Source organism: Bos taurus, chromosome 21, assembly GCF_002263795.3.
Source record: "Bos taurus isolate L1 Dominette 01449 registration number 42190680 breed Hereford chromosome 21, ARS-UCD2.0, whole genome shotgun sequence".
Lineage (NCBI taxonomy): Eukaryota > Metazoa > Chordata > Mammalia > Artiodactyla > Bovidae > Bos > Bos taurus.
In genome coordinates, this window is record NC_037348.1 from 36,328,543 (window position 1) to 36,356,180 (window position 27,638).

The 27,638-nt window shown below is 37.6% G+C and overlaps 1 long non-coding RNA gene across 2 annotated transcripts in view; it reads right to left on the reverse strand.

Annotated features, from left to right (window-relative positions):
* LOC132343365 (uncharacterized) overlaps positions 1-27,638 on the reverse strand; it is a 392,620-nt gene that overhangs the window by 315,996 nt on the left and 48,986 nt on the right. For both annotated transcript variants that reach the window (XR_009492170.1, XR_009492169.1), the window contains exons 2-3: positions 8,860-9,153; positions 3,988-4,112 (exon numbers count right to left, since the gene is read on the reverse strand). This is a non-coding gene — a long non-coding RNA (uncharacterized lncRNA). The remainder of the gene's footprint in view (positions 1-3,987; positions 4,113-8,859; positions 9,154-27,638) is intronic.

Genomic DNA, 27,638 nt, shown 5'->3' on the forward strand with positions numbered 1-27,638 from the left:
CAAGTAAGAATGATCTGTGATTTTGCCTTTTTGACACTCATATTACTGGGCACTCAGAGATGTCACTGAACATATAGAAAGAATTATTATTATCCAGGGTCTCTGACCCAGAAACAGTGAGGCCTAATAATTTCTTCCCTATCCAGGGCTGCAAAGAGTTTCTCCTTGGCTCCAGAAAATCTTGAACCTGTGGCTATCCTGTTGCCAGCCTATCTTGGCCCAGACCATCAGACAACATGGCCTAAGAAGTGAAAAGACACATATATACAATGGAATATTACTCAGTCATAAAAAGGAACAAAATTGGGTCATTTGTAGAGATGTGGATGGACATGGAGACTGTCATAAGAGTGAAGTAAGTCAGAAAATAAATATATATTAACACATATATGTGGAATCTAGAAAAATAATACAGATGATCCTATTTGCAAAGCAGAAGTAGAGACACAGGCATAGGGAATAAATGTATGGACACCAAGGGGAAAAGGGGGGGGTGGTGGGAGGAATTGGGAGATTTGACATGTATACACCATGGGACTTCCCAGGTGGCACGAGTAGTAAAGAACCCACCTGCCAATGCAGGAGACATAAGAGACTCCAGGATCGAATCCAGGGTTCGATCCCTGGATCAGGAAGATCCCCTGAGGGGGGGCATGGCAACCCACTCCAGTATTCTTGCCTGGAGAATCCCATGGACAGAGGAGCCTGGCAAGCTACAGTCCATGGGGTTGCAGAGAGTCAGACACGACTGAAGTGACTTAGAATATGTATAAAAATAACTAATGAGAACCTACTGTATAGCAAGGGCGCTCTACTGGATACTTTGTGGTGACCTAAATTGGAAAGAGATCCAAAAATGAGTGGATATATGTATATGTGTAGCCGATTCACTTTGCTGTACAGTAGAAACTAACACAACGTTATTAAACGGCTAAAGCGAAGTGCAAGTGTTAGTTGCTCAGTCATGACTATTGCGATGCCATGGACTGTGGACCGCCAGGCTCCCCTGTCAGTGGAAGAATACTGTCCAGGCAAGAATACTGGAGTGGGTTGCCATGCCCTCCTCTAGGGGATCTTCCCAACCCAAGGATCAAACCCAGGTCTCCTGCATTGCAGGTGGATTCTTTACCATCTGAGCCACCACAGAAGCCCATAAAACAACTATACTCCAATAAAATTTCATTAAAAGGGTAAGTAAATGTTTAAAAAGAAGAAAAAAGTCAGTTGGGAGTAAATCGAAGAAAACGACACTGGTATTCAAGAAACCCTTTCTGTAATTAGTGCTGTACTACCTATCTGGGCTTTCTTGAGCAAACTGCGTTACCTTGCCTGTGTTTCAATCTCCAAGATCCCTTTCAGCTGCTGTTTTTCTGCATGTAGCAGCAGAAAGAGGTTCATTTTCTCCCCTCCCACCCCAGCCTTATTGAGATGTGATTCATTGACATGTAACAAACACATAAAAAGGTGCTCAACATCACTGATCATCTGGGAAATGGGAATCAGATCAGCAATGAGATATTATATTAGACCTGTTAGAATGACTGTTATCAAAAAGATAGAGAAATGCTGATGAGGATGTGGAGAAAAGGGAACGCTGGTACACTGTTGAAAATGTATATTGGTACAGTCAATATGGAACACAGTATGGAGATTCCTTTAAAAGTTAAAAATAGAACTACTATATGATCCATCAATTCCACTTTGGGTATATATCTGAAAAAAGTAAAATTACTATTTTAAAGAGATATCTACACTGAATGTTCATTACAGCATTATTCACAATAACCAAGGTATGAAAACAAACTATCAGTGAGTGAACATATTAAGGAAATGAGATTTGTGTGTGTGTTTAGCCATAAAATATGAAGGAAATCCTGCCATTTGCAACAACATGGATGAACCTTGAGGGTATCATGCTAAGTGAAATAAGTTCAGCATTGTCTAAAAGCATTTACTCTGGTAGCCCCTGGTACAACTACTTATTTTAGCCTGGTTTGGTGTGATTTCTTAAACAGCTTCTTATCATCCACTCTTTTCAGAGGCCTGCCCAGTTGGAGTTCAAAGGGGAGTGTCACAGCATTGCTCATACGGGTACTAGGACAACTTTCACTGAGAGCTTGCCTGTTCATTTAGTGTTAAGTGACTTCAATTTTAATACATTTGTTCACTACCTCCTTTCAGAAAGGATTTGTTAGTTTCTAAAATGATAAATATTTTAAAAAAGTAGTAAAATATAACAATACAGAAACATAGCTAAGGAGAGAAAACAGATGCACCAATAATAAAGCTCAATATGGTTTTTGGGATTGAGCATAAAAACTATGTATGTTTCCTTGTATCCAAGTCAAGGATGTATACAAGAGTAGAATACATATAATTTCTTATGGGAACCAAAAGTTTTTCTACCTTCAAACTTTTAAAGAAATGTCTAATGTTAGGTTACTGTATGGCAGACATTGAATGCTATGATATACAACATCCTCCATAGAAATTTCATGGTAAATGCAAAAGTTCTGTAACTATTTGTCTATATTTACCTTACAAAAATTAAAGATATAACAATTTATTAAATATTATTTTGAGGGGAAATAAAGCGCAATGATTTAGCTTTCTTATTTTCTCAGATTTTTCTAGGAAAACCTGTAAGACTTGAATTATCTTCCAGCCATTTGAGCTACTGACTATAAATAGCTATAAGATAGTCTAAGATTAAAATCTCCAGAAAAAGTCTGGGGTAGTGATAACTTAGAGTAGATCTAAATAGTTTGAATCACAGTAGAATAAATGACAGACTTAATATCCCATTATTCACATTAGACATTTTAAGTTATTATTCTTACTCATCTAGAAATCGATTTTACTTCTATGTGTGATTGTGGGCTACAAGGGAATTATCAGGTAAAACCACCTTTCTCCTCAAGAAGAGGCTTTGCAAACATTTTAGCACTCCAATCAGTGTTTGCTTAGACTATTATCAGCAATGGCAAATGAATACTGTATTGACAGTCTGTTTTGCCCAGAACATTCAGTTGTGTGTTGTGAATAGCAAAAATAGAAATAGCAAAACTGTACTTTCAGTTGGGCTTACAACCTAGTTAGGCAGAAAGGTAAGAATCAAAAAGCCAATGGAAAAATATGTTAAATATACAAGTTAAATGTCAAACGACTGTCAGTATTTTATGTTACTGGGAAACAGTGACCAGGTTACTCATCTATGATTAAAATTTGTCTTCACTGCAAAAATACATACATCTGTTACTTACTGCATAAGGATACAGGTGCTGGCGTAATTAGCTGAGTTCTGGTTGGTACCTCGGACCTCTTGGCCACACTCAGTCACTTTTCCTGGGGCAATAGGTAGTAAACAACTTGCAGGAGGGTGATTTCACTTAACATGAGAGCTCTATCCTTTTGGAATGCTGCCCACTTTTACACATTCTTATAGGAACTCCTAGAACTCCAGTTTTGCTATTTCTATTTTTGTTATTCCCAACACTTTGTAACTTAACATCAATAATTCTTACATTATGTATAACCAAAAACAGCTGTAAGCAGAGATACACAAAATATATTTCTGAGATTCATGTGTAGTCAGCTCTCTGAATTGGTGGCTTCCTAGAAATTAATTTTAAGTCATCTTCTAATTTCCCAGTAAAGTGAAAGACAGTAAGTTAAATAAGAGTGAAGATAAGGGAACAATCTCTGAGGGCCATAGGAGTTGAACAAAGTTTATGAGGGAAGGGGAGCTTGAGACAGGCTTGGAAAGAAGGAAGGGATTGAGTTAAGCAGGGAGAAGGAGGCATTGGGGAGAAATCAATACTGTAAGTTTGATGAGGCTCTAGAACTGCAGCCTCCAGAAGGACATGGGCTGTGGTGATCCACTTTCCCTACTTGCATTAAGTTAGCAGAAAATTCATTAGAATCATGTAGTTCATCTCAGGTTCTCCTTCAACTAAATGATGATAGCTCAGGATTTCCATATCCTACCTTGCCCCCTGATGAGTCCCAGTTGTGCCAAGGAGTATGTGACTTGCAGTGGCTTGGGATTTTGTCAAAATCTTCTGTCCTCAATGTATCAGCAGCTCATCAGCTTCATGGGCACAGTCTTCTTCCTGCAGTAGGTGAAAAGTTTTCGTGTGAAGAGCAGTGGAAGCCCACCCTATAAAATGGAGTAAATTTTATATTAACCCATCGGGTTGGATGGCTGCTCAGTTTGGCACAGGGACTTCAAATTTTATCTTCAGTAGTCCTCTCCAAGTAGCTGCAGTCTGTAATAATATGCATGCCTTCTAGTTCATTTCCTTCAAGGTCAGTCATCAGTCCACACTGGAAATGAACTCAGGGAATATTGAAGAAACAATCAAGTTTAGAAGAGATTTTCAGAATTCCAATACTGTACAGCTAGTAATAATCATGCTGCACTTGAAAGAGGAATTGGAACTTCAGTCTGTTTTAATATGCAACATAATGTCTATGCTACATTAAAGAAATCCAAAGAATTTTATTGACATGGGTTTAGAGTAGGGATTACTCTATAGAAGGGAGAAACATGCTTGGGTGATACACTTGTGTGTGTGTGCTTAGTCACCCAGTCATGTCCAACTCTTTGCAAATGCATGGACTGAAGCTCACCAGGCTCTGTCCATGGGGATTCTCCAAGCAAGAATACTGGAGTTGGTTGCAATGCCCTTCTCCAGGGAATCTTTCCGACCCAGGAATCGAACCAGGGTCCCCGGTATTGCAGGTGGATTCTTTACCAGCTGAGCTACCAGGGAAGCCCAAAGAGTGATCTATTTCTGCCTGATAGGTGATACACTTGCAGGCATCATTACAGAAGACTAAACATCAGTCTCAGGAAAGTCATCCAAGGAAGGGATAAAGGGTCGGGGGAAACCAGGAGTTAAGGTGGTGGCCTTTGGAGACCTGGCTTGCAACCCTGTCTCTACTACCCACCATTCTGTGACCTTGCACATCCATGACTATTATACCCTCAAGGAACAGATGACTTTAGGATCTTGGGGAACTTCTCACAGTTTCTAAACTTTCTAGGCTGTCTGTGCCTGTTCTAGATATAATTTCAAAAATGGCCAGTCATTGTCTTTTGCAAATTCAAATACCTTTTCTTCAATAAATCATAACTGAAAAGGTCTTAGTTATGACAATTCCAATGAGGTGGTTCATATTTTATCCTCCAACAAAGAATGTTAAATTTGTAGGATTTTAGACATTGGTAAATAAACAGATTAAGGACAGAGGAGGTATCCCTGATGTCTTTGAAATCACATCATGGTTTTACTACTACTTAAATAAAAATTTTAACAGTTCAGGGACAAATACTGAAAGCATTTACCAATGCAATAACATGATGCCTGGAATTTTCTTAAAAATAAACCTTGAGGGAGAGAGAGGAAGTGGGTGTACACATAGATGAAACAGGACTTGCCAAATACTGATAATTACTGACGTTTTTGATGGGGATACATTTTACTGTTCTATATAGGTTTTATTTGAAAATATCCATAAGAAAATTTTTTTCAAAATTATCCTTTACAGTGGACAGTACAGAAACATAGAATGAAGTTTATACTGTAAATACATTTCTACATCTCCTCCTGTCCTTATTGTACCTTATACACATAGACAGATTTAATCAATTAGTGGTGAATCAGGCTTCAGTTCTTAAAATTTGTTGCAAAAGTTTTATAATAGCTTTTGGTTCAAATGTTAGAGTTGAAACTCAATCAGCCATATTCATTTTTTTTGTGGACCACAGTAACCAGCAGCAACAAGAATAATGTCCACCCAGGAAATAAAGTTACCACATTGGATGCTGAGCAACAAAAACCCTTGTCTATTAAAACAAAATATAAACTCATCAGGCTTATTATTACTAGTAGGAATAGCATCATCGATTTTTGTACTCTGATACTGGCATGAATTTCTTAGTTCAGCTGACATTCCCATTCAACTACCCAGATTCCCCAGGTTCAACTCATTTTGTGGTGTTAAATATCTTGGGGATGATCCCAGCTATAGGCAAAACATCAATCTGAGCCAAATTTACCAATTTTTTGGGAGCCACAATTAGTCAGAACTCTCCTTCTGGGTGTTGAGGACCAAGCTGTTTACTAAGATAACAGTGGGAACACTTTGTACATTAGCTCCTTGTCAAAGCAAGTCCTTTCACTGGATGGCTGTCCTCATACAAATGTTGAGACTATTGCTGGCTCCTTATTTCTCTACCCATTTCTTCCCAAAGGATGGCTCAAGTTTCACCTTTTCCATATGAGCATTCATTGACAAATTTAGTCTATAGTTAACTTTCCTTGAATTTTGTGCATGTTTATTCACTCAAAAAACATTGATAAATTATGAACACACTACACACATGTAAGTACACACACATTAAGCACAATGACTACATGGTCAATGTTCAATAAATACGTTTTGACTGATTGATTAAAATATATAGATTTTTTTAGTGGGATAAATGTTGCAACCAAAATTTACCACACAAAATTAGGGAGCTATTTTTCTCTAATAAATTAATGCTGGCTACATGTGAATCATTTTAGTAGTCTTTGTGTGGAACAATGATAAACAAAAGAATCCTCTTAAGAAATTAATATTCAGGGGTCTAAGCAAAAATATGTATACTGATAACTAAAGTGAAGTCAATTAATGGCCAAGTGAATTTTGAGTAACAAACTAGGTAAATTCCAGATTCCCTCCAGGATGTTGCTATCCTGACCTCAGTTCAGTCTCATGGTTCCCAGGAACACCTAATGACAAATTCTTCACCTCCTGTTATCAACTCTACTGACCTGATGAGTAATAATGATGTCACACAGCCAAATTCCAGTCTCATCTTTCATCAGGAAGCTGGGGAATAGCTGTTTTAGAACCTGAATCAGCATCTGTTTTGTCCCTGATTCCCAGCCACCATTTTTTCCCCCAATAAAGCATGCATTTAAATCTGTTAATCACAACTTAATGATTATAATCCAGGATCATAACAGGGATCCTGGAAGTGGTATATCATCACTTTACACAAGTTTATAATGTTCCTGCCAAGTCTGCAATAAAAAGTGGCTTCCTCATGTAAAATGCAAATTTGTTTGCCATGACACTTAGTTAACAGTCTCAATTAATTGGTTAAGAAAATCTCTCATCTTCCAGAAGAGGTGAATACTTTAAAGATAAATTCCTTTGCACAGGATTTACTTAGAGCTGACCTCTCTTTCCACTACTTTTAATGGGCTCATAGCTTACTTACTTAATTTTTTTTCTTAAGAATAAAATCCAAATGAACTTTTTAATCTGTTCTATAATAGAGGAACAGAGAGATCTACTAAAATTATATAAAAAATAGACTACATGCAAGTGGTATCTGTGTTCATTTCTATGTATAGAAACATAACTGAAGTCACTGATAAATGAGTAGAAATTATAAAGTGCCATTTACCTCTTTCTTCTGGGCTCCAAGTTCAAATATCCAACTGCATCTTGAAATCTCCCACTGGAAGGCTTACCATAACCTTCACCACACAGATTGAAATGGATTCCTTGGTTACCACCTACCCTCACACTGATTTCTTTCCCAGCCCTCATCGTTTCACTATAGGGCATCTACCCAATTGCTCGAGCAAGAAGGCTACAGATACTCCTAAAGCCTCCCTCTATACCATTCTGTATATTCAACTGTCAGCAAATATTGGCATTTCTTCCTCCAAAATGTATTTAAAATCTATTTGCCTGCCTTGATCGCCACTCTATTTCTAGTCCAATTTCTCATCACATCTTGCCTGAACCAGTGCAGTTTCCCCCACTGTATCTCCCGGCCTATATTCTTACCCTTCTGTAATTCATTCTCCCCACAACAGCCAGATCAATTGCTGTAAACATAAATCACCTCCTCTTACTTTCCTGCTATATACCCATCAGTGGTTTTCGATTTTACTTGAATAAAATCCAAATCTTCTACACAGCTGAAGCTGTTTGCTCTGCTTGCAACACTCTTTGTCCCCACTTCTCATTTTGTAGACCTGGACAATTGACTTCCTCGGAGAAGACATCCCTCATTACCTACCTATAGATTTCTAGGTATGAGGGCTTTTATTTCTTTCATGGAACTCACTACAATGAATGGCAGCTTGGATTAAAGCATGGAGACTATTTATTTGGGTTCATCCAAAAGCAAGACTCTTAGGCTACTACCATTCTACTTCCTGTCTATACTGTATGAAGTGATTTAATGGTTTGGCAAACATTTCTTTTTAAACTCATTGTAATATTCCACTTGTATCCTCCTGGTTTTGATTGGTGAGAGAAAGGTGAAGATGCTAAAATGGGTTAGCCTGTCTGTCAATATAAACTATATTCATCCTTCTAGGCACATTCTTTTCTTCATGGAACTGCCATCATTTTTGGGACACTTTTTTGTTTGCTTGAGTAGCACAATCATGATAGTTATATAGTAGTCACATGGCAATTCTGTATAATGGTTGAAGTTTGAAACCATGCCGTTACAGTTTCATCTTTTAAAGAACAATATATTTTAGGCTAAATTTATCTTACCATATTGGCAGCCTTATATTTCTAGTCCACAATTCTATGTAGGACCATAGTAGTATCTTTTCAAATTTAGTAAATGTGCCAATTAAATGTAAACTGGGAAGGATAGATGGATATAATCAGAGAAATATTTTCATTTTTAACATATTCTTTGACTATATTTTCTACCTTTCTTTGTAACTAATGGAAATTTCAACTGTGAGCCAATGGCATAAACAAAGGATATTTCTAGCATATATTTTTTTCCCAAACATTTTTATACCTTATGAATCCTTATGAACCTACCATAATCAGAATTCCTGCTGAGTATGGAAGAGAGTAGGAAGGGTTGAAATTACAGCAGCTGTAGTACGCCCGGACTCTGCTGAAATCAAAGGCAGTTGAATCTTTTCTTCCACACTGGCTGACTTCTGAACAATAGATTGGATCCCAGCTTTGGATTCTAAATCTTTTTGATGTCTATTGTGAAAATACGTTCTACCATCATAGGATCTAATAGCTGCTCTCCCTCCTGGAAGGCATCATAGTCTGGTAGCACTCAGAGCTTTTAGCTTGTTAGTGCAAATCAACTTTTATTGCCTGCATTTGAGAGAAAAGGACAGTAAAATCGCACATCCATACATAATTTTGGTTATTTGTAAAAGGTTAAAAAAGAAGAATGGTGGCAAAAGCTGCAGCATTTTCTGAAGGCTTAAGAAATTACACTGAAGCACACACGCACACACAGCAGCAGCAGCCACTGGTTCCTGATAGTGCACAAAAGACAAACTAAATGTTAGCTAAGTGATTTACTGTCAACACAGGATGACATTTTGACATGCACTGTTTTTATGTTTTCCCATTTCCAGTATGAAATTTGTGGAACTTTTAAAGCTGTTTGACTCTAGAAGCCTGCTTAGCAGCTCTGAGCACTCAAACCCTGGAGACAGTAAGTGGCGAGGGGAGGTAAAGAATTACCAATAAATTGGGAGTTGAGAAGCAAGAGTGATGAGAGGCAAGTGCTGATATTAGAAACTTTGATTTGGGGGTTTATAAAGGTAACTGAATGTGACATTCAGTCATCTGGATTCTGAAATGGGTGAGTGCAAGGATTACAGATGATGGCTTTTAGTGAAGGGCAGAATCTTTTAAATCTTTTATGGCTGAAGTTTCAAGGCAAAGTCAAAAGTAGATTAGAAGATAATCAATACTCAGGCTTACCAGGAGGTTTTGAACATTTTTACTCAGAGTACCTAACTTAGGAAATGGTTTTGGAAAACAGTTTTCAAGTAGAACCAGGAAAGGGGGCTTTTTTAAGGTGATTACAGAAAAAGATATTTTAAAAATACAGATTAAGTAGTATAACCATCTCATTCATCCATATAAAACATCCAAAATGGTTATCTGCATATAATTATGGCATTTCTGATATGCAAACATCCAAAACTTCTACTGAGCAAAACCTTTAACCTCACAACTTTTTTCACACGAAGCAGAGGACTGGGGGCAATTAGAAGTGTATAATAATGACTGCTTTTTTCTAATCTGGAGTCTTGATGACATGTTCTCTAGGCCATGGCTGGAGCAAATTGACAAGTGTGACTATACTTGTTGAACCTTCGAGAGATTTTTGCAAAAAGTGTTTTTGGACCCAGTCTGGTATATGTAAAAATTTGTCTTTGTTTTCCATCTGAAAATTAACTGTGAATGTGTTCTTAAAATGAAAATGCCATAGTTTAATCTATTTGTCAACATGTATCAAGCCTCTATCAAATATTAGGAACACCCATATATGTAAATATTTTCTAAATGTTACTACAGCTTGCTAGACATTTCTCCTCCGTCAAAATTCCTGCCCTACTCTTTCCCTACATCTCAGGTCATGATTCTGCATCATATTTAAATGATAAATCTATATGTCCTCGTCTTCCACTTCTCTGCATCTGTATCCATTTTTACCTTGTCCCCTATTTATTGAAGAAATTCCTCTATTTATGCCAGCAAATTTGGAAAGCATAGCAGTGGCCACAGGACTGGAAAAGTTCAGTTTTTATTCTAATGCCAAAGAAAGGCAATGCCAAGGACTATTCAAACTACCATACAATTGTACTCATTTCACATGCTAGAAAGGTAATGCTCAAAATCCTTCAAGTTAGGCTTCAGCAGTATGTGAACCAAGAACTTCCAGATGTACAAGCTAGATTTAGAAAAGGCAGAGGAACCAGAGATCAAACTGCCAGTGTTCATTGTTTCATAGAGAAAGCAAGGGAATTCCAGAAAAACATCTGCTTCATTGACTATGCTAAAACCTTTGACTGTGTGGATCACAAACTGTGGAAAATTCTTAAGGAGATGAGATAACCAGACCACCTTACATGCCTCCTGAGAAACCTCTATGCAGGAGAAGAAGCAACAGTTAAAACTTTACATGTAACAACTGACTGGTTCAAAATTGGGAAAGGAGTACATCAAGGCTGTATATTGTCACCCTGCTTATTTAACTTATATGAAGAGTACATCATGCTAAATGCTGGCCTGGATGACTCATAAGCTGGAATCAACATTGCTGGGAGAAATATCAACAACTTCAGATATGCAGATAATACCTCTCTAATGGCAGAAAGTGAAGAGGAACTAAACAGCCTCTTGATGAAGGTGAGAGAGGATAGTGAAAAAGCTGGCTTAAAACTCAGCATTCAAAAAACTAAGATAATGGCATCTGTTCCCATTGAATCATGGCAAATAGATGGAGAAAAAGTGGAAACAGTAACAGGTTTCATTTTCTTGGGCTCCAAAATCACTTCAGATGGTGACTACAGCCATGAAATTAAAAGACACTTGCTCCTTGGAAGAAAAACTATGACAAACATAGACAATGTATTAAAAAGCAGAGTTATCACTTTGCTGACCAAGGTCCATATAGTCAAACCTATGGTTTTTTCAGTACTCTTATATGGACGTGAAGGAGATCAGCCCTGGGATTTCTTTGGAGGGAATGATGCTAAAGCTGAAACTCCAGTACTTTGGCCACCTCATGCAAAGAGTTGACTCATTGGAAAAGACTCTGATGCTGGGAGGGATTGGGGGCAGGAGGAGAAGGAGATGACAGAGGATGAGATGGCTGGATGGCATCACCAACTCGATGGACATGAGTTTGAGTGAACTCCGGGAGTTGGTGATGGACAAGGAGGCCTGGCATGCTGCAATTCATGGGGTCGCAAAGAGTCGGACACGACTGAGCGACTGAACTGAACTGAACTGTATGGATGTGAGAGTTGGGCCATAATGAAGGCTGAGCACTGAAGAACTGATGCTTTCAAATTATCATGCTGGAGAAGACCCTTGAGAGTCCCTTGCGCAGCACAGAGACCAAACCAGTCAGTACTAGAGGAAATTAACCGTGAATATTCACTGGAAGTTCTGATGCTGAGGCTCCCATACTTTGGCCACCTGATGCGAAGAGCCAACTCGTTGGAAAAGATCCTGATGCTGGGAAAGATTGAGGACAGAAGGAAAAGGGGGTAACAGAGGATGGGATGGTTGGATGGCATCATCAATTCAATGGGCATGAGTTTGAGCAAATTCTGGGAGATAGTGAAGGACAGGGAAGCCTGGTGTGCTGTAGTTCATGGGATCTCAGAGAGTCAGACATGACTTAGCAACTGAATTACAACATTGAAGATCAAACTGCCCACCTATTGAGCCTTCTCATAGGCTTAGCATCTCTTTATTAATTCCACTGTCAAAGTCTTTCTCTGCCTTACTTTTCCCATTAGCAAATTTTCCCATTAGCAACGAATGTGTTTAGTCTCTAGTCTTCAGGAACAGTCCTCTTTGAGTCTCAGATTCCTATCCAGATATCCCCTTTTATATATTCCTCTTTACAGAATGACTTTTCAAGAATTGTTTATACCTACTGTTTCCATTGACTCTCATCATATTTACTCCTTATTCCACTCCAGATTGGGCTACATCTTCCCATCCTCACTCCACTTAAAAGCTATTTATTCCAAGGTTCCTAATGATGTCTCCACTGTTAAAAAGAAGGCTTCTTTTCTGTTCTCATTTCATCTGCCTCTTATCAATATTCAGGGGTGTAGATCATGCCCTCCTTGAAATACTGTCTTCCTTCGATTTCCAGGACACTATTTCCTTCTGGTTTGTCTCTGAAATTTTTTGCCACACCTTCTCAGGTTTTTTTGTTTGTTCATTTTCTTGATGACTCCAGAGATTGTTTCAGATTCTCTATACTTCTCTCAACCTTTTTTTTTTTTTTTTTAATCAATGAACTCTATCCCTGTGACTTTAAATACGTTTTATCTCAAGGCTTTCTTCTGGGCTCCATGTTCAAATATCTAACTGGAAATCACCTATTGGCAGGTTTACCATAACCTCCACTATACAGATTGAAATAGACTCCTTGATTGCCACCTATCCACCCACTGATTTCTTCCCCAGCTCTCATGTTTTCATTATAAGGCACTATCTACCCAATTGCTCAAGCAAGAAGCCTATAGATACTCCTAAATCCTCCCTTGCATCATTCTTTATATTCAGCTATCAGCAAACACTGCATTTCTTTCTCCAAAATGTATTTAAAATCCATTTGCCTGCCTTGATCTCCACTCTCACTGTTCCTAGTTCAATTTCTCATCATGTCTTGCCTGGACCAGTGCAGTTTCCCCCACTGTATCTCCCTGCCTATATTCTCACCCTTCTGTAATTCATTCTCCCATAACAGCTAGATCAATTGTTTTAAACCTAAATCATCTCCTCTTACTTCCCTGCCTACCAACTCATCAATGGCTTTCCATTGCACTTGAATAAAATCTGAATCCTTTACATGGCTAAAGCTGATTTCTCTGCTTGTAACACATGTTGTCCCCAACTCTCATTCTTTAGAGCTTGACAGTTGACTTCCTCAGAGAAGACATCCTTCACTACCTATGTAGATTTCTAGGTACTGGGGCTTTATCTCTTTCCTAGAACCCACACATCAATTTTTTCATTTTTTCTTTGTTAGTTGATTCCAAACTACTGAGAACAAGGCCCATGATTGTTTTATTCATACATTATCCAATGCCTACTTCTTCCTCTTAAATATTTGTAGTTTTATCCTTATATTTCAATCAATGAAGGAAAGAAGAAAGAAAATGATTTGATTTTTAACAAATTTACCAAGACTTGACTTAAATCACTCAAAATTCAAAATTCAGAATAGCTGGCACCAGCAAGTTATTGGATCTGATGACACATTTCACTGAAGCAAGAGCTGTGTGTAGTTCACATCCCTTTCTAGTACTGTTCCTTCAATAATAACACAGGGTCACCCTATATACCTATTACTTTTAAAATCTATTTAATCAGCTTCTCAAAATGGTCATTCAATTTCCTCTCTGAGAAGAAGCCTGAATTTTACTTGCAATTTTAGTTTCAAGCAAAGTATAAGGACTATATTATACTTAATTTTAAAAACTTTCCTTCATTAAGGAATGAATCTTTGTACTTTGCATTCAGTTTTAAGAGCTCATCAAATGTTAAACACAGTAATGAAAGTTTTGCAAATTCCACCATTTTCAGATTCTATCTTTCCTTAGCAGTTGAATTATTTATATGATACACTTACTGACAATATAAATTCTAAGGATGACTAAACTGAATCACAAGTTTTCAGACAAGTTAACAATCAGCCCCTTTGGGCAACTGAATATTATCAGCTATTATTTGATGTTAGAGGCATTTCATATTAAATGAAATTAGATGAAAATTCTCAGATGAGGTTTAGACTTGAATGTGTGATATGCATCCATATAGAACTGGATGAACTGGTACAAAAACCTGAGCGAAAAGCAAATGAACACTGGCCTAATGAAGGTCAGGGAGAGACCTCATGAGAATTTTAACATGCTTCCACTTCTTTGCCCTTTTCATTTGGTTTTTAAGGACATCTATAATTACTAGATGACCAAGAGGTTGTATTGATATGTGACTATTGTATCAATCATTTTTTTTCCATTAGAGTTTTTTCTTCCTGTGATCCTAATAGTCAATATCTGCATAATCAATTGAATTGTACATTCAGTCAATGTGGTCTGGTAATGGAGAAGTCACTATCCCTCTAATCCACATTTCTAAACCCTAATTTGTACCATGAAATCTGACTTAAATTGGTTTTCTTTTGGCAAATATCTGCCTTCACTCAGTACGAGAAAAACAGAAACATTTACCAACAGAACACATATTTGCAATGTTTACTAGGGAGCAAGGTGATGAACCTTAACAAATGCTAATACAGAACACTGCTTGTTGCATGCCCTGTAGCACTTCTGTGTCATAACTTTCAGCTTTCCATCTAGACTATAAGTTCCCTTAGGCAGTGTTGTAAATCATATCATTGTCAAAAATATTCCCTGCCCCTCATTTCCAGGCCTTCTTGACAGAAGGATTATTCTTTCCATCTCATTGACAATTGGCTTGTAGATGTGACCTAATTTGGCCGATGAAATATGAGTTAATGTAACATATGCCACTTCCAAGCAGAAATTTTAAAAGCTACCATGTGATTCTGCCATTGCTATTTCCCCACTATCGTAAGACCAGCATGAACAGGCAGGAGTTGCTCCTTCAGCCTAAATTGCAAAATGATAATTGACATGGAACATAGGCAAAGCCAAGCTTTAAAGACATATCAGCAACAAATAAGTCTTTGTCATTAAAGGCATCTAGGATTCTTGGTGGTTCATTGTTCTTAGAGAGAAACCTACCTTAAACTAACTAAGGTAAACTATATAACCTCAAATCCCGGCAGAATGTATGGTGCAAAGATGATTGATCATTTGTAGAATGAGCAAATGAACCAGAAAAAGAGACACTAGAATGCATTTCATTGCAAGATTTTATTCCTTCCCAAACCATATCTGTTACAGAAATAAAACGTATTCTAGTCACTGAGATAAAGAATCCAGTTCCAAGGCAGAAATCTATTTAGGGATAAGTTGTTACTACCATTGGTACTCTAAGAAAACTAGCAGCAATTTTTATACTTGGAGATTTCAAGGTTTTAAGTATAGCAAAATATTCAAGTACATAAATTATAAGTACTACTGAAAAAAAGATCCCAGTTCTTGCAGATTAAATGGTAATCCCTATCTCTTAATTTTCCCTGCCTGGGGAGCTTTGATAAGAATAAGTGATGCTGTGCTGCCTATGCTTATCAGACATGACCACACGTTTCCTAAGGAGAACATCCATCAGGCACCCCTACTGCCAGTGGGGGTTATATCCAGAGTCAGAGGAAATTACAGCAGTCAAGCTAGCCTTAATTAGTCCTGCACTTAATTTTGGTAAGCGCTTTGAGTAATTGTTTATTTTCCCCAATTTAAAAATGCCAAACTATTAGTATTTCACATCACAAGCACTATCCTGAGGAACTTTTGTGCTCCATGATCTTTGCAGCCTCCTTTGTTGTCTCCATAGGACTAATTATTGGCCTCATGGGCTTGCCTATTTCACCTCGGAGGCCAGCGTGGAACAATAATGTACTTTAGTAAAATGTGATACAAAAGTTTAAGTCTGAATTTAAATAACAAGGATAAGAAGAAATCTGGCAATCATATATGAAGCTCATCTGTATGTGCAAATATATTTGGATCTAAGTTGAGTTGTCTACACGATTGGCCGCTGCAGTGTTCACACGTGGTTATATAGACTGGCCATCTGAAAGATGCCTGCATGGTCACAGTCAGCCATCAATAGAAGGTGATTTTTGCTGTTTTCCAAAAGCCCTCTAGATCCATGACCAAGGATGGTAACAGGAAGCAGAAATCTATCTTTTGGTTCTCCCTGACAGGTCAGAAACAGAGTTAACCACTAGGAACACTTTCTCTCCCCACCCCTACCTTTACTCTTCAACAACAGATGGTTGAAACAAGAGTAGGGCCTAGGTAAGATGCAAATGAAGATACCTCTCAGGTCATAGTGTAATATGAATTATTGTTCTAGATAAGAGTGTATGCCTCAGGCTGTCGTTTATTAAAAAAAAAAATAAGAAAAGGGAAGAAGCCAGTTTGGTTTCGGATAATACCAAGGTTCCAGTCACCAACTAAACATTTGAATTCAAAATGTAATGTGGGTGCACAGTGCTCCTATTTTTATGCCCTAACAAAGTACCTTCTTTGGTATTTTTCCTTTCCCTATATCCTACTCATGATTGAAAGCAAATAATTTATAATGAATGATGCCTTTAAGGTAGAGTGAAATTGCTACCTGCTTTTATAAGTGGTAATGGAAACCTGTAGACATGGTGGGTAATAACTTACCTCATTAATTTTCCCAGACTTGTTTTAGGCAATAAACACCTGATTTGAAATGTTGAGGTGTACAGAAACACCTTGGCCTTCAATGGAACATATTTGGTCCCATAATATCCCAACTTTTGACAACTTTATCCAATTTTTTTATCTAGTGAATTAGGATATTCTGAATGTGGACTGACTTTTTTTGTGGGTTAATGTATATATGCTACTTTGCCTTTCTCTCATCGTGGAATTACATTTAATAAGAAAAATGCATCTATGTGGTCTTTGAACGGAACACAAAAGTAATTTCAGAGCATTTGTCTATAATTGGAGGGCCCCTGCCTATGAAGTTACAAAGACAGAGTGACCCTGCAGACTCTTGTTTTGATAAAGTAACTAAAGTGCTTACATTCAGGCACTGTCGATATGTGAAAGTTTGCTCTGATGGGTGATTCAGAGAATAGCAATAATGATGATAATGACAAGGATGATCATAATGAAAGTGGGAGTATTTTTGGAAAACAGTGTTCTGCCTCATTCAAAGCCAACAAAACAGGGACACTGGGGAGCCTGTTGGGCATAGACACTGCCTACAATGAGTTGCAGTTCCTGCTGCCCTTTTCAGATGACCTCGCTGCTGTGGATGAGCTCCTTGAACCATCTTTCCAATATTTGCAGTGTGCAAAATCCTTATTTTTATCAAAAAGAAAGAAAAACAAAGCGACCAAGACCTTCCTACTATCAGCACTATCTTGACTGAAAAGAAAATGCATTACAAGGCCCGAGCTCACCCAGTCACCTTCTAAGCTGTTTTCTATACCAGAAGAGCAGTAACTTCAGAAGATTCTTTTTCTGGATTCCCAAGGGTGCCACAGTCTCTCTTATATTCTCAAGGCTGTAACCCTGAAGGGTCTACCTATTGCTGAGAAGGTAATTCTATATTCACAGCAGGTACTAGGAGCTCAATAAGGAAGTTCAAGTTGACTAAAGAAGCAAAGAAATCATTTGAACATCCTCAGATTTAGGTAGGAAAGTGGTTTTATGCCTTACAAAAAGAACTCCAAACTGTCAAGTTAATTTTTTTCAGCCTTCTACATCCCTCCTTTATTCTTTCTCTTTGCAAAGTAATACTCTTCACCTGGCTTATCCTGCTACCTGTACTAGGAGGAACATGCTCTCATTCAGCCTTCAGTACAAGAAAATAAAATCCAGAACACAGGTGTGATTAATAAAGCCATGTTGACAAGTATTTCAGCTATAGCCTGGATAGTGTGTGCAGGCATGCTAAGTTGCTTCAGTCATGTCCAACTCTGTGCGACCTTGTGGACTGCAGCTTGCTAGGCTTCTCAATGGGATTCTCTAGGCAAGAATACTGGAGTGAGTTGTCATGCCCTTCTCCAGAGGATCTTCCTGACCCACAGTGGAACCTACGCCTCTTATGTCCACCTGCATTGGCAGGTGGGTTCTTTACCACTAGTGCCACCTGGGAAGCCCCATAAGCCCGGATAGTACTTCCAACAAAGTTCTAGAGCATGCTCATGATGTCAGAGGCAGTATCCCTCTGCTTTCTTTTTTCTTTACTCTAAAAAAAACAAAAACATAAAAAATAAATGTCTTAAAACTCTGATTATCCCCCAGATGACCTGGCAAATTTATTTCTACTCTATCAAGTTATTTACTCCTACAGCAGTTACTCCTCATGAGCTATCAGATTAACACTAGATGCTAAGAAAGTGGCATGCCCATGTTTTTGTCTTCCTGGAATTTATAGTTGAGGAGGCAGGAGGTAAAGGCATGGATAGTTGCATGACAATGCAAGCCACCAGCCAAAGTCATGCACATGATTCTGGTTAAGTGTATAATGAGTTGGACATCATGTTTTCAGGAGATCGAAGAAGGCCTATATGAGACTAGAGCGTGACAAACATGACTAAGATAGAGTAGGTAGTTTTGGAAAGAGTACACAAGGGTTAGGTACTGTTATGGGAAAAGCAATATAACGTGGAGAAACTGGAAGATTGTCCTGTTGTGATGAGATAGTGCACTCAAAGTTGAAGATTTATATAGAAAAGTAGCAGCATTTAGTTGGAAAGATTTATTTGGACTAGATTGTTTAAGGACTTAAACTGCAAGTCTTGAGTCATCCTAAAATTTCACTCTCAGTACAGTTGACAAAAAGGAACAAAGGAAGGAAAAGTAAAATACCCAGAGATAGATAGATAGATATAGATGAATACACACTGATTGATTGATTGCCTTCGCTTAGTCGTGTCCGACTCTTTGCGACCCTATGGACTGTAGCCTACCAGGCTCCTGTGTCCATGGGAATTTCCAGGCGATAGTACTGGAGTGGATTGCCATTTACATATAATTACCCTTTGTCCCTTAATAAAAGCTGAATTATCATGTTATGATATAAGCACAAAACTTATGATATACATACAATACAGTCTAAAAAAATCACCTATCTTCTAATTTATGACGTAAGATTATTAGTAATTTATCAAAGTGAAAGAAAGTGAAGTCGCCCAGTTGTGTCCGACTCTTTGTGACCCCATAGACTGTAGCCTGCCAGGGTCTTCTGTCCATGGAATTTTCCAGGCAAGATTACTGGAGTGGGTTGCCATTTCCTTCTCCAGGGGATCTTCCCAACCCAAGGATTGAACCTGGGTCTCCCACATTGTGGGCAGATGCTTTACCATCTGAGCCACCCATTAATTTATGACTTAAGATTAAATATGTTTATGTAAATTAACTTCTTATCATATAAAAATTGCATACATTTTTGAACTTTTATTTCTTTGAATGCTTAAAAGTTTAAGAAGCATAAACATGGATGAAGCCTTTGTAAGACTGCTGCGCGTGTGCCCAGTTGCCCAGTCATGTCCGACTCTTTGTGATCCCATGGACTGTAGCCTACTAGGCTTCTCTGTCCACGGGATTTCCCAGGCAAGAACTAAGTCAGACAGAGAAGGAGAAATATCATATGATATCCCTTATATGTGGAATCTAAAAAGAAATAATACAAATGAACTTATTTTCAAAACAGAAAGTGACTCACTGACTTAGAAAACAAACTTAGGGTTGCCAGGGGGAAGGGATAGTTAGGGACTTTAGGATCATCGTGGACACACTACTATATTTTAAATGGATAAACAACAAAGATCTATTGTATAGCAATGGAACTCTGCTCAATATTATGTGCCAGCCTGGTTGGGAGGGGTGGTGCGAGAAGAATGAATACATACATATGTATGGCTGAGACCCTTCGGTGTTCACCTGAAACTTCTACATCGTTTTTAATCGACTATACCCCAATACCAAATGAAAAGTTTAAAGTTACAAAAAAGAAAGAACACTGGAGTGAGCTGCCATTTCCTTTTCCAGAGGATCTTCCCAACTCAGAGACTGAACCCACATCTCCTGCTTTTCCTGAATTGGCAGGCAGATTCTTTACCACTTGAGCCACATGAAAAGACTGTAACATTGCTGAGAAAGCATGTAACTGAATGGATCTAGTTAGTGTAGATAAACACCAAGCTGCAATATATATGGAAGAGTAACTGGAAATATGTGTTTTAGTTGAGGCACTGCCATATACATCTTATGGAGGGTTGGATCATTGAACTCTTGTCTTATCTGAAAAGAAAGTATTTTTTATAATGAAAAATGCATATGTATATGTATATATATGAATTAATACTATATTTATAATGATTAAGATCTGCTAGAATGGCATATGCTATACTAGCTATAACTGTTTAATATTTTAGGAAGTTGTATAGATAGTTGTCAATAAACTTTTTATATCATGGTATTTAAATTTGGTTGGTCATCAACTTTTAATGTGTCCAGTGATTTGGTGGAGCTGTCCTGCAACGTGAACTCTTTTAAGGAATGAGGAATCACAGGGAATTTTAAGCAAAAAGTGATGTGGATAAAGCCAGACTTTAAGAAGATTAACTTGACAACAGGATGTTGTATAAATTGGAAATAGAAGTGACTAGATTCTCCCTGGACTGAAACCACCCTCATTAGCCAACCCTTGGCATTTTTTTATCATTCCCATCAGCATTTCAGTGACATTCCAATTCTTTTGTTTTGTTCTACCTAAACTGGTGTTTATCCCATCCTATTGGGGAGCAGCAATTTGTATAGCTAGTTGTAAAGAACTTCACTAAGAAACTGTCCTGATTTTTTTTTTTTTTCACTTCTGCTCCTGACTTTTCCAGAAGATATATGAATATGAGGTTTAAAGTTTCTCTCCAGCTCTCCCCGGTAGTAACTACATTCCCTATTACTGACACTATCTCAGCATCAGTAGAGAATATACAAGGCTGCCAGCTCTTTCTTCTCTTGTGTCTTTGATCACTCCTCTAAATAATATAAGAGATTTTCAGGATTGGGCTTTAGTGTCAATTTATCACAAAGAAAGCACTGTTGCTTGTTATTGGTTCAAGCTGCATTCCTATGGAGGCCTATTTTTGTATCAAAATTATTACCAAGGTGGTAAATGATGAGGCTTCAGTGTATTCAAATGATGTTGTATCATCAGGAAAAATCCATCCAAAGAATACATTTAGATATCCGGCCTTTGAAAGTTCTCTAGACTAAGCAGTCTATTTCCCACGTCCAAATTGAATGACAGAAGATTCTTTTAATTTAAATTTTAAAGTTTCTATTCAGCCTACGCAAAAGGAGGAAAGAAAAATACAAGCTTTCAGGGAGATCTGTATCTCTTTTGCATAAGGTGAACCAATCAGTAGTATTAGTTTTAAACTGCAGCAGCTTTACAAACTAGCCAATTTAAGATATTTCAAACTAACTTCTAGTGACACCTGAGCTCCCTGAAACTTTTAAATAATAGCATTAACATGAAAATGAAACTGACTAAATATTGGAGATTTCCATTTGTTAATGACACAGGAAACAATCCTTTTCTACCTGAAAGATGCAGAGGAACAAAATATATTAGGGTTTTTGATATTTTTTTAATGATTCCCTCCCTCCCCACTCCCTTTGTCTCTTGGGCTCTCCTCCTTCCTATCTATCTATCTATCTTCCTTCTTAACTTCTGCTAAAAGAGAAATTGAGGCATAGTAAAAAGGTTAAGAGTTTATTTGAGTAAATATCAATGTTAATTGGGCAGTGCCAAACAGGAGCAGTTAGGAGGTCACCGCTCATACAAATTCAGAAAGAGACTTTCCACAAAGAAAAGGCAAAACAAAGTAAGGAAAATTTGACTAGCTATGGCTTAAAGCCAGTTGGCTGTTTGTTATTGGTAGTCCTTATGGTTTTCATTTTCTTAACCCTGAGCCATTTACAGTGTTAAATGGAAAAAAAAAAAAGTACAATGTGAAAGTTGTGAGTTAAGTTTTTTCTTGGAACAAAATGAGAACTATAGCCTGGGAGACAGCATTTCAGATAGCTCTGAGAAACTGCTCCAAAGAGGTTTGGGGGAAGATTAGTGTAATACAGTATATGATTTTAGTGAAGAGGAGTGTATGTGCTTAGCTACTCAGTCGTGTCGGACTATTTGTGACTCCATGGACTGTAGCCCACCAGGCTTCTCTGTCCATGGGGATTCTCCAGGCAAGAATACTGGAGTGGGTTGCCATGCCCTCCTCCAGGGGATCTTCCCAACCCAGGGATCGAACCCAGGTCTCCTGCATTGCAGGTGGATTCTTTACCATCTGAGCCACCAGGGAAGCCCAGTGAAGAGGACTGCGTGCAGTTAAGCACACATTTTGGCAGAGGCTTGCTGCTAGTCACTAGGAGCAGATGTCACTGTTAATGATTTTAGTGCTTCTCTAGATATGTGGAGATGCAAGAATTGGGCTCATAAAATCTTCTCCTGAAAATATCTGTCGAAAGGCCTGTTCTGCCAGTTTTACCCAAAGCATAGCGTGCCTCATTCCTTATCTCCACCTGAACTCCTTGCAGGGTGTATTGAAGGTCAGTGGTCACAGCAGCTCATGGTGTAATCATTGTACAGGTAGATGACAATTGCCAATTTTTAGTTGGCACAAGGTTAGATTTTGGGCTTCTCACTAGGCTGCTAGGGCATTACATCCACATTAGTCAAATGACTTCCTTGTTTAATTAATTTAATCCTTCCTCCTTCCCTCTCACCCCTCTCCCTCCCTTCTTTTCTTTGTTTGTACTCTCCTTCCTTCTCTTTCTTTCTTTCCATTAAGCGTTGAAGATTTCCCAAGAAGGATTCTCTCTCCAGGAGTGAAGCACAAGTCAAGATATACATTTGATTATGTATCCTCATAAACACAAAAAATAGTTGCTCTTTTCCTTGTGCTGCCCAAGAAAATGGACTCTTCATTCAAACTAAGCTCCATCTTATCTAAATAGCATCATAGCTGGTGTTACTTTCTGTCTAATGAAAAAGAACCTCAAGGTATATATGTTTATGGGTTTTCCCATATTTTTGCCAGCTAATTAAAAGCTGAAATTTTTCTACAGTTCAATGAGAGAAAGAACTAAAGAGGTTGACTCACTACACTTTTGTATTCTTTGTATTTTTTAAATGTTTTCAAACTGCTAAACCTACTTTAAAATTTTGTATTTGTAAAAATGCTTAGAAATGCTTAGAAATCTTTTAAGTTCTAATATGCCAACTATCATTAGTAATGATCACATTGTCTGTAAAACATGTCTTAGATTGGGAGAGTCACCAAGTACATTATTTAAACCATCTAATGGTATATTGTTTGTAAAGGATCAAGGTTTATTAAAGCATTATTTTTTAATTCATCACACAATTTGAAAGCCATGAATCCATGATTTTGAAATATTCTTTCCAGCAAAAAAAAAAAAAAAGAAAAAAAATGGCCTTTAAAAGATGGACTTTGGTGTTTGGTGGAATTTAAAACATGGTTTAAATTTGACTGGTGACCTCAAGAAATAGAAAAAACAATCTAGTGTTGACTTCTAATCAGCAAGTAATTAGCATTTCAGACACCGTCTTAGCTGATCTCTGGTAGACTGGACCTCTTTGAACAAAGATTCATAAGAGCTCATTAGAGCTTTATCTTCCTAAAAGTAAAACCGTTCCCCAGATATGAGAAAATGTACACAAAGAACCCTGGGGAATACGTGGTTGCCAAGTAAGTTGCCAATTGATCAAAGACTTTAAATGAAGTTGATTGGTATATGGGAAAAATGCATTACATTAATAAATACATCCGAAATATTAGATACAATGGAGAATAATATGTGTTACAGGGTATACTAGTACACTATTTTTCCATATACTCAGGTAACCTTATTAAGTAATCCAACAGTAAAGAATAGATGATTCTTATTGTCTCTGACTCTATATCAGTCAATAACTAGACAACAAAGTCAACTTGAAATTTTGAACAAGAAAGTAATTTTGCATTTTATATTCTCTTAAACTTAGTGACAAAAGATTCATGTCTATAATGGGATGATGGAAATATACCACCTCTTCTAAAAATAGTTTTGTTAGAGGGCTGTTATCAACAGTGGGCTGCCCAGGTGACTCAGTGGTAAAGAACCTGCCAGCCAAGCAGGATTTACGGGTTCCATCTCTGGGTGAGGAAGATCCCCTGGAAGGAGGAAATGGCAACCCATTTCAGTATTTTTGCCTGAGAAATCCTATGGACAGAGGAACCTGGTGGCAGTTGATGGGGTTGCAAAAGAGTTAGACACAAAAGTGACTAAACAACAGCATTATTAACAGTAGTAGAATCTAATTCTTCTGCATCCATGACCACATAGAAGACCCTCCATTACTAGCAGGTAAGTCTGGGGTCTCTTATGGGGTCACTGCTTTTTACCCTGGGTCCTGATGTGCAGGACACTTTGTATGCCCTCTCCATGAATGGAGTTTCTTTTTCCCCCAATCCTATGGAATTCCTGTGATCAAACTCTACTAGCCTTCAAAGCTAGATTCCCCCAGGGCTCCTCCTCCCATTGTCAGATGCCAGCCTGGTAACCCTGAGATGTGCTCAAGGCTTTCACTCCCAAGTCAGAACTTCTCTGGTATAATTATTTTCCAGTTTATGGGTCACCAACCCAGCAGGTATGGGATTTGATTTTATCAAGATTGTGCCCCTTCTACAGTATTGCTGTGGCTTCTTCTTTGTCTTTGAGTGTAAGGTATCTTTCTTGGTAGGTTCCAGCATAGTTTTCTTAATGATTGTTCAGCAGCTAGTTGTGATTTCAATATTTTTTTTTGAAGAGGTGAGCTCACCTCCTTCTACTCTGCCATCTTGCTGACAAGCCCCCTGAAAAATCACCTTTAATATTCTAAACAATCCACAGCAAAAGTCCTTTATTTTCCATCCCAAGTCTCAGAGTCTAAATACATTTGGTACATAGGATAAAAGATAACTTTATCTCTCTACTATAGCCTTGTTTATCAAATGTGTGTGAAAAGGAAGAAGTGGGGGTAATAGTGAGAAGAGAATTTGATGAGTCATGCTTATTTGAAAGATCAATTCTAATTCAATTAAGTGGAAAGAAAAAGAACAATCAGTTGAATATAATACTATATTACTAAAAAAATGATGGAATTAATAAAAATTAAGTACTTATCATGGGCTTCCCTGGTGGCTCAACTGGTAAAGAATCTGCCTGCAATATAGGAGACATGGGTTCAATCCCTGGGTTGGGAAGATCCCCTGGAGAAGGGAAAGACTACCCACTCCAGTATTCTGGCCTGGAGAATTCCATGGACTGTATAGTCCATGGGGTTGCAAAGAGCTGGACATGACTGGACACACTTTACTTTATAAGTACTTAGCATAGCATTTGCCATAGTAGACAATCAGCAGTAAAACTCCTGCCTTCACTATCCCTTCTCTAAATTCTAAAACTTGGCCAGAGGTAAGAAGTTTCAACTCTCCTGGAAAAATAAACAAAAAATGTGAAATTCATAACTTTGTGATAGTTGCAATATCACAGAAGACAAAAGAAACCATGCAAAAAACTCTTACATAGAATATTATTCTGTTTAACAAGTGAAGTAAAACAAGCTTAAGTCAAAGGTACAGGAACTGAGTAGGAGTGATAAGGTTGATTTGGAGTTCATGATAATAAGCAAAATAAAGCTAGATGTGGTTAAACATACAAAGAGTGTAATGAAGTGAGAGTATGTGACTTTGGAGGCAGCCAGATGTGGAAAATGCATTTAATCTCTCTTTAAATAAATTTAAAGATTAAATTTATTTTATCTTTCTTCATCAATGTATGTATGAAATAAGAATACCAACTTTTAACTTTTAAAAATACCAACTATAAGGATTAAATGAGATACTGTTGGTAAAAGCTAGGTAATACCTAGCAAATACTAGTAACTCAATTTATTTTACTTTCCCTTCAGGTTAGGAGCATACATTTCAAATAGTTAAAAGAAAAGATTAGTATGGCACCATGATAAAAGATTTGGGAAAGAAAGTGGCTTATCCAAAAGATTCTGGAAAATGGCACTGGGGCCACACAATTGCAATTGATCCATGAAAAAAAACAAAACTATTCAAAGAAATGTTGCAATTGTTCACAGAGCTGTATAATCAGTTTAAATTTTATACGGACATGAATAATTTGGAAGAGGGACACAAAACCGAGAACATACACAAAAGTTTAGCACTAACCTAGGAATTATTTGAAAAGATGAACACTCAAAATGATCTGAGACTTGGTGGGTGAAGCTTTCAAAGAGAAAAGAAAACAAGACTTTTAAAACCACATTCTCAGCAGGATGCCTAACAAGGAAGAAAGGGATGTGCCTGATGCTTAGGGGAAAGAATCTTGGAACATCAGCTATCTGGGAGAGTGCAAACCAATAATCACCTTCAGGAATGTGAATAGCCTTCAAACTAGGTGTGGAAAAACAGGATAAAGAGGAATTATACCTTAAGTTAAGAAAGGAAAAACTTGAGAAGTAACATCTCATTTTAACTTATTCTTAAGTAGATATTTATCCTCTACCAGGCATGTAGAAATGTGCTGTTAATAAAATGGAAACAAGGCAGTTATAGTTGCTATTTCTGTGGAGCTTATAATCTAGTAGAAAAACAATAGATAAATAATCATATAAATAACAGTCTGAAAACTGCCTGGCTAAAAGCATTTCAAAATTCTTTTTTTTTTTTAATTTTATAAAGGCAATACATATATATATATATATATATATATATATATACATACACACACACACACACATACTGTGTATTAAAAAGAAAAAGAAAACATGTCCTGAGACACACCCCATAATCAATGCCATTAAAGTTTTTCCAACAAAATGTAGGAATAATCACCAAAAGTCAGATTAAAACATTAAAACATATAAACATTATTATAGTTTATGTATACAGAAATAGGGCTTCCCTTTTGGCTCAGATAGTAAAGAACCCACCTACAAAGCAGGAGACTTGAGTTCAGTCCCTGTATTAGGAAGATTCCCTGGAAAAGGAAATGGCTACCCACTCCAGTATTCTTGCCAGGACGAGATTACATGGACAGAGGAGCCTTGCAGGCTACAGTCCACAGGGTCACAAAGAGTCAGACACAACTGAGCAAATAAGTGCAGCATGCCACAGAAATAAATGATAAATGGAAGAGATAGAGAGGATAAGCATTTTATTGCTAATTCTAAAATTTTAAAATTTAATACATATATGGCCTTCCGTGGTGGCTTAGAGGATAAAGCACCTGCCTGCAATGCAGGAGACCCGGGTTGGGAAGATCCCCTGGAGAAGGAAATGGCAACCCACTCCAGTATTCTTGCCTGGAGAATCCCATGGACAG